This window comes from Mirounga leonina, unplaced genomic scaffold (genome assembly GCF_011800145.1).
Source record: "Mirounga leonina isolate KUSES-001 unplaced genomic scaffold, KU_Mleo_1.0 Mir_170, whole genome shotgun sequence".
Classification (NCBI taxonomy): domain Eukaryota; kingdom Metazoa; phylum Chordata; class Mammalia; order Carnivora; family Phocidae; genus Mirounga; species Mirounga leonina.
In genome coordinates, this window is record NW_023270433.1 from 18,231,035 (window position 1) to 18,243,264 (window position 12,230).

Consider the following 12,230-nt stretch of genomic DNA (forward strand, 5'->3'; position numbering starts at 1 on the left):
GACATAAATGAGATATAAATTCTGCTCTGAACAAATCCACAGGCTAATTGCATGTCCTGACATGGAGCTAGATGATTACAATACAGAATCGTACATTTTATTGTGGTGGTATACATGCCAGAGATTAAATTTTCTTTCTCTCTTCTTCTTCAGCAAGGTATATGCCAGAAATTCACTTTCAACTCACCAAGAGCAGTCTTTTTAACAAGGAGGCAGGGGCAGAGTAGGGTACCTTGAGAATATGGATGCACACATAGATATATTGAATTCACTTGATCGGTGGAAAGGTAGATCACTCTGGAGTCACTGAGGTTGAAGTGAGTTGTGGGAGCTGGGAAACTAAGAGCATGTCTCTTGAGAGGATGAGCACGTAACCTCATCAGACGGGAGAAGGACCACCTCACCCAATGTGCATGAAAAACCCGTCTTTTCTCTTAAGTCGTTTCCGAGGAGGAGAAGGGCAGAGGGATTCTAAGTTGGTGATATATCAGATTTCATGATCAACTTCACCACAATTCTCAGATCTGGTTGATAACCTGCCTAAAGAGCTGGGTACGTATTTGAAAGAACCAAGCATGAAGACTTTCAAACGGAAAGCCCAGTAGTGGGAGCCTCTTAGCCTAGCTTGTTTCAGAGGATGTGAACATGCTCTCCCTTGAAGAACCATGGCAAGTGGCACAGCAGTCAGAGAAGTGAGACTTGGGGGCAAGTTGAGCCATCATGGCCCATCAGAGTGGTGGTTCGGGATTTCCATGGTAATAGACCTGGCAGTTAAAAGCAATGGCAGACAGGGGGAATGGGTGAAATGGGTGGTGGGGATTAAGGAGAGGACTTGTGATGAGCACCGGGTGATGTATGGAAGTATTGAATCGCTCTGTTGTACACCTGAAACTAATATTACACTATTACACTAATTTGATGTTAGCTAACTGGAATTAAAATAGAAACTTAAAAAAAAAAGCTATGGCAGATATTTTTGTATCTGATGCCATTCCTCTTTATTTTAGAGGTTGGAGTGACTTTGGCAAAGTCCAACCTTATGGATTTCCTAAGCGCATGTTTTGTTGTTGTTGTTGTCATTGTTCTGCTTATTTATTTTTAACAGTTTTTAGGGGAAAGTGTACTCTAAAAAACTGTGCAGTAATGAAGTAATATAAATGGAATAATACACAGTAAGGAAGCAAATGGGGATCTGAGAGATTAAGAAAATAAAACATGTGACCATTTTTACTCCAAGTTCAAGAAGAGATTCATAGAGATTAAAGTGATGTTGGAGATGCAGTTTGCTATAGACATTTAAAGGAGGAATCCCAACTATGGCTGCCCCAGGTGTCAGGAAAGGCGTCCCAGGGAAGGAAGGCCTGCAAATGACTGCAGGTGAAGTTAGGAAAAATGCTTGGAAAGGTGAAGTGTGGGCAGTGGGAACAGCAAGAGCAAAGGCGCAGATGCCTGAAATCATATACAGGTCTCAGGCCTTTTTCATTAGCCTTGTGTTGGTGGTGGTGCTGCTGGGGTGTGACCAAACTTACAGACAAGCTGAGAGAATCGTGTTATTTTGTTTGTTTGGTCTTTGGGCTTCATTTTGGTTTTCGCACACCAGATTTGGAATTCCATGTGGCCCGAGTATCTGGTTCATGAACAGAATGAATAGAAGAGGCTGGTGGCCTTGCCCAACGGGTTAAAGAGTTGGAATATTCCATGGGAAACACTGTCAGGAAAAGGATCTCTTGACTTCTGAAGAGTAAAGCCTCCAAGTACTTGGGGCACTGAGGGGTCTCTCTATCCTAAACCGGAGACCTCCAAGGAGACAGAGGAGCAGGAAGGGCATAGCCATTTCCCAGTCACTGTTGATTTGATCTTCATAATTATCTCTGAGGTACACAGGCAGGGCTCTTCAACACTGACAGCTGAGGAATGTGAGCTCTCAAACAGGTGATGCCTGTCAGTGAGGAATGGAAGCAAAGGCACACCAGAACCCACAGGTAAGAAGAGCAAATTGTGTCTCCACCAATTCCCCTCTTTTTTCCTAATTGCTTCTTGAGCCCAACTCTGTTACAGAATTGGCTTTAAGCAATTGCTGAATTGGCTTCAAGCAGTTTCCCCCATGCTTCACCTCCTAATATTCATCCTGTGCCGCCCCACCCTGGTATCTCACCTAAGTCACATTTGAATTCTTTGCAACCATCCTGAGCACTCTGAGACCCGGCCCTCTGACCTCAGCACATTTTCTATTCATCCAGAAAACCGTTCTTTCCATCCTCATCCCAGTTCCTATAGAATTCATTTCCTCAGGTCTTAGCTTAGATGTCACCTCCTCCAGAAAACCTTCCCAGACTCACATGGAATGGCATTTGTTTCTGTGTCCTCCCTGTGCCCCCTAGCACATTTCCTTCTTCCAAAGCACCTATCACAATGTGTTGGCATTGCCTGGTTATTTACCTGTGTTCCTCACCAGTGACTAGTTAGCAGGGTTTTCTTATTCTCCATCATCTCTCCTAGCACCATGCATGGCACCTGACAATGATGCAGGCTCAGAAAATACACTGATTGGATGAGTAAATGAACGAGTCATTAAACAGACCAGTGCAGGTATTTTGCAAAAATGTAAAGGGAGAGGCCAGGAAAGATCTATCAGTTCTCCAGTGGAACACCTGCCCGTGTTTGCATGGCAACTTGGGGCCCCTCAGCTCTGTCTCTCTCAGCCATATTCCCACATTCTGCCCTTGCTCAAGAGGTCAAGCAAGGTCTGCTAAGCAGGAAGCCCGTTTTCCTCTGGAAAATACCCACTGCTTCTCTTTTGCATTCTTTTGACTCTGATGTCAGTGAAGCCAGGAGCTTCTGGAATCTCTATTAGCACCAGGCTGTGTGAACAGACTCCAGGCCAGAGTTGCAGCTGGAATGAATGGCCCTGGTGCTAACAGAGTCATTCTGGTGCGTGTGGAGAGAGCAGGCAGCATTGGTTCTTGCTGTGAGTGGTCAGGACGGTTAGGTGTGAAGCAGAATGAAGAAGAGTCAAATATGTATGGAGTCTTCCTCAAAGGCATTGGGGCACTATAGAAAAAGAACTTGAACTTTGGGAGCACACATCCCATAATTAGAATGTAGATCTGCCCCTAACTATATATAAGACTTTGGACAAGGAATTTAATTTTTCTCCTCCAGCTTCTTATTGTTGAATTACACCGATATCAGTACCTAAGTTAGGCCTGTTCTAAGGATGAGATGAAGTGATCCTCATGGGCTTCTTAGATGAGTTCTGAGTATTTAGTAGGCCAGCTTACTCGCTCTCTCTCTCCCTCTCACCCCCCTCTCTGAGTCAGGGTTCTCTAGAAAACTGAACAAATAGGAAGGAGAGAGAGAGAGGTTAAGGAATTGGCTCATGTGATTATAGAGGCTGGCAAGACAAAAATCTGAGGAGTGGACTGGCAGGCTGGAGACCCAGAGAAGAGTTGATGTTGCAGCTTGAGTCCAAATACAGTCTGCTGACAGAATTCACTCTTCCTCAGGAAAGGTTAGTATTTTTCTTAAGGCCTTCAACTGATTGGATGAGGCCCACCCACATTATGGACAGTACTCTGCTTTACTCAAATTCTGTTGATTTTAATGTTAATCTCATCTAAAAAAAATACTTTAACAGAAACATCTAGAATAATGATATTTGACCCAATGTCTGGGTACTGTGACCCAGCCAAGTTGACACATAAAATTAAGTGTCACCCTATCTATCAGATATGTGAATGAATGGGGATTCCTCATCCTTTAAATATAGTATGATCCCACAATTCTTTCTTTTGAAGATTTCATTTATTTATTTATTTAGAGCGAGTGGGGGAAGGGGCTGAGGGAGAGAGAATCTCAAGGAGACTCTGAGCTGAGTGCAGAGCCCAACACGGTGCTCGATCCCATGACCCTGCGATCATGACCTGAGCCGAAATCAAAAAGAGTTGGATGCTTAAATGACTGAGCCGCCCAGGCACCCCTGATCCCGCAGTTCTTAAAATTAGCACAGTGGCAGGGGCTTTCATTCCATTTTAATCTTCCACTCTAAATGCCCAGGAATTAAGTGATTTAAATCTCCAAGCCAGTACCAAAAGCTCTCTGTATTGAAGGGGTCTACATATTACCAGTTCTCTGTATCCAGAAGATACACAACATCCATTAAAAGAAAAGCCTAAACTGGTTATCTGAAAAGGTGGGCAAATAGTAGCTTGAGCAATAACTGCACCAATGAAGGACTATCTGCTACCAGAAATGGTAATACCAGGGAAACACTGATTATTCTTCCTTCTCTCCCCACCTTCATATATCTAATCAAGGCTGTCATCTCTCAGAGATAGAGCTCTATTGAGAAAGGGTAGCCAGACGTGTGTACAGTTAGCAGCACTGCCCGCTGGAAAGCCTGGATGCATGTCTCCAGTAGACAAGCCCAGGCTCCCACTCTTGTTGGCACATAGGTATCCAGGGAAGCTGTCCATGCATTGAGCCTCCTCCAAGGCCAATGCTGAGGGTGCTGCCCTGGGTTGGCTAATCTATTTGGGCTTCAGTCCTATAATACACAGCTCATCCCACTCCTTTCTGTGGATATAATGCTGCCATGCTTGACTTCCTAGCCAACTGAATTGGAGTCATGTCAAGCTTTCCATAAATCCTGATAAAATGTATTTATATTAAACAAGAGACGTCCCTCAGATCTAGACATCAGGTGTGGAACTGACTAAAAGCTTCTGTCTCTAACTCATTGGGTTATTGTAGGGACACAAGCTAAGACATCATCTCTAGACTAGCCATAAAGTGCTGTGGGCATGGTGTACTGTGGTGACCATATTTCTCTCCTATCCATTCTGATTGTACAACCCCCTTTGTCTGATAACAGCACCCCCTTTCCTATGGTAAAATTGTCCCTCAATCTATATGGTCCTGGTGGAAGAAGGAAGCTTTTTCTTTTAGCTTCCAATTACCCAACTATAGGGAGATCTAGGTTGAACCATTCATAATCCTGGATCTCACTGAATAGAGAATAGCCCAAGGAGTATGGTGAGGAGAGAGAGAGAAGGAGGAGGAGGAGGAGGAGGTCATTTAGGACTTAGAACCTGTAGAACAGAACACAACTGAAGTCAGTTCTACTCCCAGACAGGAGGGTGTGTGTGTGTGTGTGTGTGTGTGTTGGGATTATAGATGATTTATGTTTTCTGTGGCTTTGAATTTTTTTAAATAAAAAGAGAAAAATGCAAACAGAAAAAATATAAATATATTCCAACAGAAGGAATTCAATGTTGCGATTCAATACATGCTATTTATACTATGAAGCCAATAATATTAATAATAATGATGATAATAGTAAACAAAAATAGGAGGGAAGAATCTCACAAACGTAATGTTGAGCTAAGGAAGTCAGACCCCAAAGAGGGCATGCTTCATGATTCCATCAATATAAAGGTCAACAACAGGCAAAATCAATTTATCAGAAGCTATGTATCAGAAGTCAGGAGAGTGATTACCCTTGGAGGAGCATACTAGGAGGGCATAAAACATAGACTACTAGGTGGATGGCAATGTTCTGTCTCTCATCTGGCTGCTGGTAACAGGCATGCATGCAGTTTGTGAAAATGGATTTAGCTGGGCACTGGTGATTTGTGCACTTTCTTGTTTGTATGTTATACTTCAATGAAATACTAACTTTTTTTTTTTTTTTTAGACAAACCTTGTCCTGAATCACCTACATCAATTGTTCAGGAAATATGGCAAAGTTGTTCTGGTGTGCTTAGAGGAAGTATCCCATACATTTGTTGTATTTCACATCTTCTTTTTTAAATTCCAAACTAGTCCTTATTGGTTTGAAAATTAATTGGTTTGAAAATTAAGTCCTTTTACACTTGCATTCTTCAGTGCTTCTTTGTTTTTGCAATTCTCAGCACAATGCTTCTGCATCCACCCTTCTTACAAGTTGCTGTGGCATTCAGGGCATGGTTTTCTGGACCTTGCCCGTGATTCACATTCTGGAAGGGTAAAGAGAAGCCAGCCAGCTCTGCTTTCTCCAAATGATAACATAGGCATCCTCAGTGGTTTATGGAAGGAGAGAGCAGTAATTACTGAGCTGCACATATGTAAACATTCCCAGATTTTAGATGTAATATATGTAAATGTAACTAGTCCAACAAAATGTTATTGTTTTAATAACTTGCACCAGTTTCCTCTTTGGGAGTAAGTTATCTTTTATTGGGCAGAAGTTCCCTAATACATCTCTGTGATGGAAATCAAGATCCCAAGGGTCTGGATGTTTGCTGATTCAGGATTTTGGAGGGGAAAAAAAAGGCAAAATGGCTCCTCATAAAAATGGGGGAGGAATGGATTGTGGTTCTTTGGAGTAAAAGAAGCTAAGAGAGTAAAGATAGTTCAGGAAAGATGAGTGGATGTCCTTGGTAGTGTGGAAGGATATTTTAAAAATGGAGATTCTAGCGTATTTTATTTCATTTCTTGAATTAATCTGATATGAATCCTAACTCTTAACTCCACTGATCAATGGTTGCCCTGTGTGAAAGAGATTTTGTGGCTCCTGAAAACAGGGTTGAGTTTCTCATGACGATTGACATCACCCATATTATCAGAGAACAGAGACCAGAGAAAGAAGGAGCTCAGGAGGCAGATGAGGCCCCAAGGAATGAGTCACTGGGTGTCTGTTGAGTAGTGGGATAGGTCTTTAACTTCCACAGCCATGGAAATGCACAGGTCATGGAACTGGCGGGGAAGGAGGAGGAGGTTCAGGCAGGAAATCCAAATGACAACTGAGTTACATAAATGTAAAAGTGAGTTATCTTGAAATCATGCTTCTTACCACATTGTAAGTGGAATTTTGCAGTACTTTTTTTTTTTAACTCATCACAGATTTGAGAGTTTATGACATCTACCACTCCTTGTGCTAGGTGCTAGGGATACAGTGTTCAACAAATCAGACATGGTTATGGCTTTTGTTTAGACTTACGGTCTAGCACAGGCAGCAGAAATAAATAAATTATTATACAAGTGTTGTGTCCAATACAGGAAGTCAGGATTCTAGGGGAGTCTGTAATAGGAAGTGCAGACTTCATCTGGGGAAAAAAAAATAACAATATCTCAGGGAAGAGGATTAAGAAGGCAGGCTATGTCAAGTTGCCTTAAAGATGAATAAAAAAAGAGGCATCTGGGTGGCTCAGTTGGTTGAGTGTCTGCCTTCAGCTCAGGTTGTGATCTTGGGGTCCTGGGGTCGAGTCCTATGTGGAACCCAGGGTCGGGCTCCAATAAAGAAAGGCATAAAAAGATAGAGGCACTCAGGTGATATACAAACCCAACCTGGCTCATCTCAGTCCATTTTAGCTAGTCTTTATGTAAAATATAAAGGTGAGTGTAGTGAATTCAGGTGTTACATTTAATTAGTTAAGAAGTGCTCTCAAGGGCGCCTGGGTGGCTCAGATGGTTAAGCGTCTGCCTTCGGCTCAGGTCATGATCTCAGGGTCCTGGGATCGAGTCCCGCATCGGGCTCCCTGCTCCTTGGGAGCCTGCTTCTCCTTCTGCCTCTCTCTCTCTCATGAATAAATAAATAAAATCTTAAAAAAAAAAAAAAAGAAGTGCTCTCAAGGGGTGCCTGGGTGGCTCAGTTGGTTAAGCGACTGCCTTCGGCTCAGGTCATGATCCCAGCGTCCTGGGACTGAGCCCCACCCCCTACGTCAGGCTCCCTGCTCAGCGGTGAGCCTGCTTCTCCCTCTCCTTCTGCCTGCTACTCTGCCTGCTTGTGTTTTTTCTCTCTCTCTCTGTCAAATGAATAAATTAAAAAAAATTTTTTTTTAAAGAAGTGCTCTCAAGTTTTGTAAGTAATCCCTCTGAAAAGTTATTCAAACTATTAGCTTTTTCTTTCTGGAAACAAAAATGTCATTTAAGAAGTGGTTAGAGAGCCTCTGCTTGATAGATGTTCAGAATATATGATGTAAGGAGTGTATGTTCCCAGATGCGACATACAGCAGCCACTCGAGTTGGGTACTAGAAGAATCATCCTCTTCTCCCATTCCATCATGTACCCATAAATGTTCTCAATGTGGATAATGCACTTTCAGCCTTTTCAGGAGGAAAAGTGGCTGTTTTGTTTTCTGAGTGTAATAAAGCATCTGACTTCTTTTTTTGATGTTTGCCAGGGGCTCTTAAATCTCAGCCTTCCCTCGTTCCTGTCTGCTCCGCATCTGAGCAAGTTGGTAATAAAGCCAGTGCCCCCTCCTGTGGGCATACTGGCAGATTCAAACCAATCAAAGCCTTGTTCACACAGCGGGGGGCCTTACACCAGCCCACTCCTGGGTCACAATAACAAACCCGTGCCAGTCACCTTTTCCTGTACTCTGGAGCTCATTTTCAGACCAGCTGGGAAGCCTGCCCTGCTCCCTCCAGAAAGTTGATTATATGAATAAGAAACCTTTTCAAAATCCTTGGTGTGCGTGTGTAATGTCCTCAGTCTCTACATCTCAGCCACATGTTGGGTGGGGGTCCATCCTGTTTCTGCAGAGTGGCTGCAACGCTGACTTTCATGCCCATTGGCTATGTCCCAATCTCTTAAGTGAGTCTTTGCTCCAAAACCATGCTCTGTGCTCCATACTGTGATTCTGTGGTCTAGGCTTTGCAAACCACATCCCTCCTTTGCCACTTCTCCTCCCAGTAGGCTCTAGAAACAGCCATGGTCTGGAGGAGAGTGAAGGGGCTTGTTCCTTCTGGACCGCTAACTTTTCTCACCAGCCTAGCTTTAGCGGTGACTCCTCCCCATGTAGCAGCAGTTAGCTCTAGCTTCCAGACTTGCCCCCACACCAAGAACCAGTTCTGTCAGGTACCCTTAGAAAGACCAGTTCCAGCCAGGCTGTTCTTCTTGGAGATCAAAGTCATAGCTCCATGAAGCTCCCTCTCCAACCTCCTGATATCCCAATACCAGCCGGCCAGCACCCTCAAGACCACTTCTCTATGCTTCAAGGTATGAATAATCCCAACCTCCTCTTTGTTCCTCAAACCTTGGCACCTACTTCCTTCAGTTACTCCTTTATCATCTCATTTATTTTTTTTCCCTTTTCCTTCTTAATTCCCTCTATTAGATTGTCTCTGTTCAAATGACTGGTATGGTTTCTGTTTTAATTTGATCCTTCCTACTACAAACTGAAACTTGTTCTAATGGACGAGGCTACTTTGTTCCAAACTTTGGAAATAGTCACCTATCTCTGCCTCATAGATTTGAAAGAAGAGCTTGGATCCCTTTGGATTTCCTGCTTCCAACTGCTAAGAACACCTGCCAGTGTGCTTTGGGTCAGCCTCCTAGAGATGAGCCCAAGGTTCCACTCTTGACCCTTTTTCCTCTGCTTTCCATTCTTTGTGAGGCAGGAATATTTTCCATACAGCTGACTAGGTGAGTACAGTCAGATGTAATTCTCCCCACATTGGATCTGAAGTCATAGGCGTGGTGAGCAGGTCATTAGGAGGACCTCTCTTTAACATCAGATGTCAGCCACATTCTCTAATCTTGCCTTAGAAAGGACACCCACGAGTTAGAAATTGTTAATTCTCTGTTATTATTGGCTCCACATTTGACTCCTTGTTTTTCTTTCCAATGCTTGTTATAACCTAGAAAAGGAGAATATTAAATGAGTGGTACCCTTAATTTCCAACAGGCAAAATAATAGTAAAAATCAAACAGAGTGAAACTAGAATAGTACCCCCAAATACATGCAACAACTATAATCTCTGGATGATTTTACTTTTTAAAAAACATTTATTTATTTATTTTAGAGACAGAGAGAGAGAGAGCACGAGTGGGGAGAAGGTTAGAGAGGGGCGGGGGGAGAGAATCCTCAAGCAGACCTCCCCACTGAGCTCAGAGCCTGACTCGGGGCTCTGTCTCACGACCGCGAGACCATGACCTGAGCTAAAATCAAGAGTCAGCCGCTTAACCGACTGAGCCACCCAGGCGCCCCTCTCTAGATGATTTTAATACTTTTATCTTTTATATCTCTCTTAATTTCCACTCTATGGAACTTGCATTTTATATTTGTTTATAATTTTTTTTTTAAAAAAGAAACTAAATTGAGAGAAATTACACTATGGGAGGAAAAATTAAACTCTCAAAAGCATGAGGTTTATATCAAGTCATGTTGCCTCAGCCATGCCCTCAGTTTCTTGTGTATCCTCCTGGCCAAGAGGAGAAATAATGGTCCAAAGAGTACAAGAGGAAATTAACCCAAGCAAAGGCACATAAAGGGCTCATTTAAGAAGCATAAGCAAAAGAGAATGATCAGGTAGGAGATGGAAGGAGATGTGAGCCGGACAAATAAGGGTAAAGCAGAGGGAAGAAAGAGCCCAGGGTTTGCATGCAGTTGCATCTGATCCACCACCATCTATGGAGATTTCCTCAGAAAAGGAGGTTGGCTCCTGGCCCCAGCTGGCAGCTTCTCCAATCTCGCTCTCCTGTCAGACATCTGTCAGCACTCTGTGAGGACCATTGGAAATCAAGGCCATTCACAGTTTGTCTTGGACTCTTCAAGTCTTCCCACCCCTACTGGCTACTGGAAGGAAAGGGGAAAAAAGTTATAAGTTTCTCTAGCCACAGTGAGAATGGCCAAAAAAAGAAAAGAGAACAAGACGGCCTTAACAAAGGAGACGTGTTCCCAGGATGCCTCATTGTCAAAGGCTCCATTCATTCATTCATTCCCCCAAATATTTATTGAGCATAACTGTGTGCCAAGCATGGCAGTCAGTACTGGTGACACATTATTTAATGTCGACCTGAGCAAGCTGTTCTTTATCTTGCTTCACGTTCTTCCCTCAAAGGAAGTACAGCTCCTTGGCCCTCAACCACTTCCACCCCTCTGAAGGTGTTCCCTTTCCCCTGAGAGCAGAGTATATGGATTGTACCTAATATATGCCTAGATATCTGGGGAAGGGGAAACAAGACAAGGGGACTCACCTTCAGTTGACTATCCCAAAGGGGCACATATCTAATGAGCGATGTCTTCACCTGCTTTCAGCTGACTCGGAAACTTTAAGCTCAAGAACATATACTTGAACTAGGTGTCATTCTTCAAAAGTACATACGTGCATAAATGCTTTTTACATGTTGGTGTTTTGTTCATGCTACTTTTTTCTGTATTTTCCTTTATCATTTTTCTATTTGCTGGCAAGCTCCTACTCAATTTTTTCTTTTCCTATGAAATGTTCTATATCCTATATACAGATATATACATCTAGGGGTACCTGGGTAGCTTCTTGATTTCAGCTTGGGTCATGATCTCAGGGTTGTGAGATCAAGCCCCATATCGGGCTCCACACTAGGCTTGGAGTCTGCTTGGGATTCTCTCTCCCTCTCCCTCTCCTGGCCCCACCTCTCTCTCTCTCTCAAAATATATATATATCTAATGTGTGTAGACAGATGATGATGATGATGATAGATAGATAGATAGATAGATAGATAGATAGATAGATAGAAAGAAAGAAAGAAAGAAAGAATAAAGGAGTACTAAGGAAACAACCATGTTTACTCCACTCAGCTTCAAAAAGAGAACATTACAGAACCTTTCAAGCTGTGTGCCATTCCCTATATGCATTCCATTATCCCTCTCCCAACCTCCAGAGTTAACCACTATTCTGAATTTTGTTTTTATCAACTATCCCTTGTTTTTCTATACTTGCTTTTCTACAAATGTATGCCTCAGTTTACTGTACCTGTTTTATACATAAATGGAATCTAAAAAATCGCTTCTCGGCCTTTTGGCTAAGATCAAGTGTAGTATCTGTTCTTAATCAGTTTAATAAATGGAATCTAAATTAATCTGTGTTGAATTTTGCACTGTTTACTTTTTTTATTTCTGCCATATAATATTCCAGTGTAATAATTATATTAAAATGTATCCCTTCTACTGACTATGTGAATTTGAAATTTTCATGGTTTATTACTAGTAAAATCAATGTTGCTGGAAACATTCTTATAGAATGCCTCGTACTATACACATGCAAGTTTCTCCTAGGCTATATTCCTAGAAATATAATTGCTGAATTTAGGGTTTTTAAAATTTGGTGGCTGACACCAATTTATTTTCAATGTGTTTGGTTCAATTTAAATTGCATTAGCATGATATGAGAGTTTCTGTCGCTCCATGCCCTTTACAGCAATCAATATTGTTAGGCTTTTTTTTTTCACCAATCTCAAGGGAATGAAATTGTTTTATTTTATTTGGCAT

General features: G+C 42.4%; 1 pseudogene; it reads left to right on the plus strand.

The window, feature by feature from the left end:
- Positions 1 to 11,744: 11,744 nt before the first annotated feature.
- On the plus strand, positions 11,745 to 11,852 carry LOC118018254 (annotated as a pseudogene).
- Positions 11,853 to 12,230: the final 378 nt, after the last annotated feature.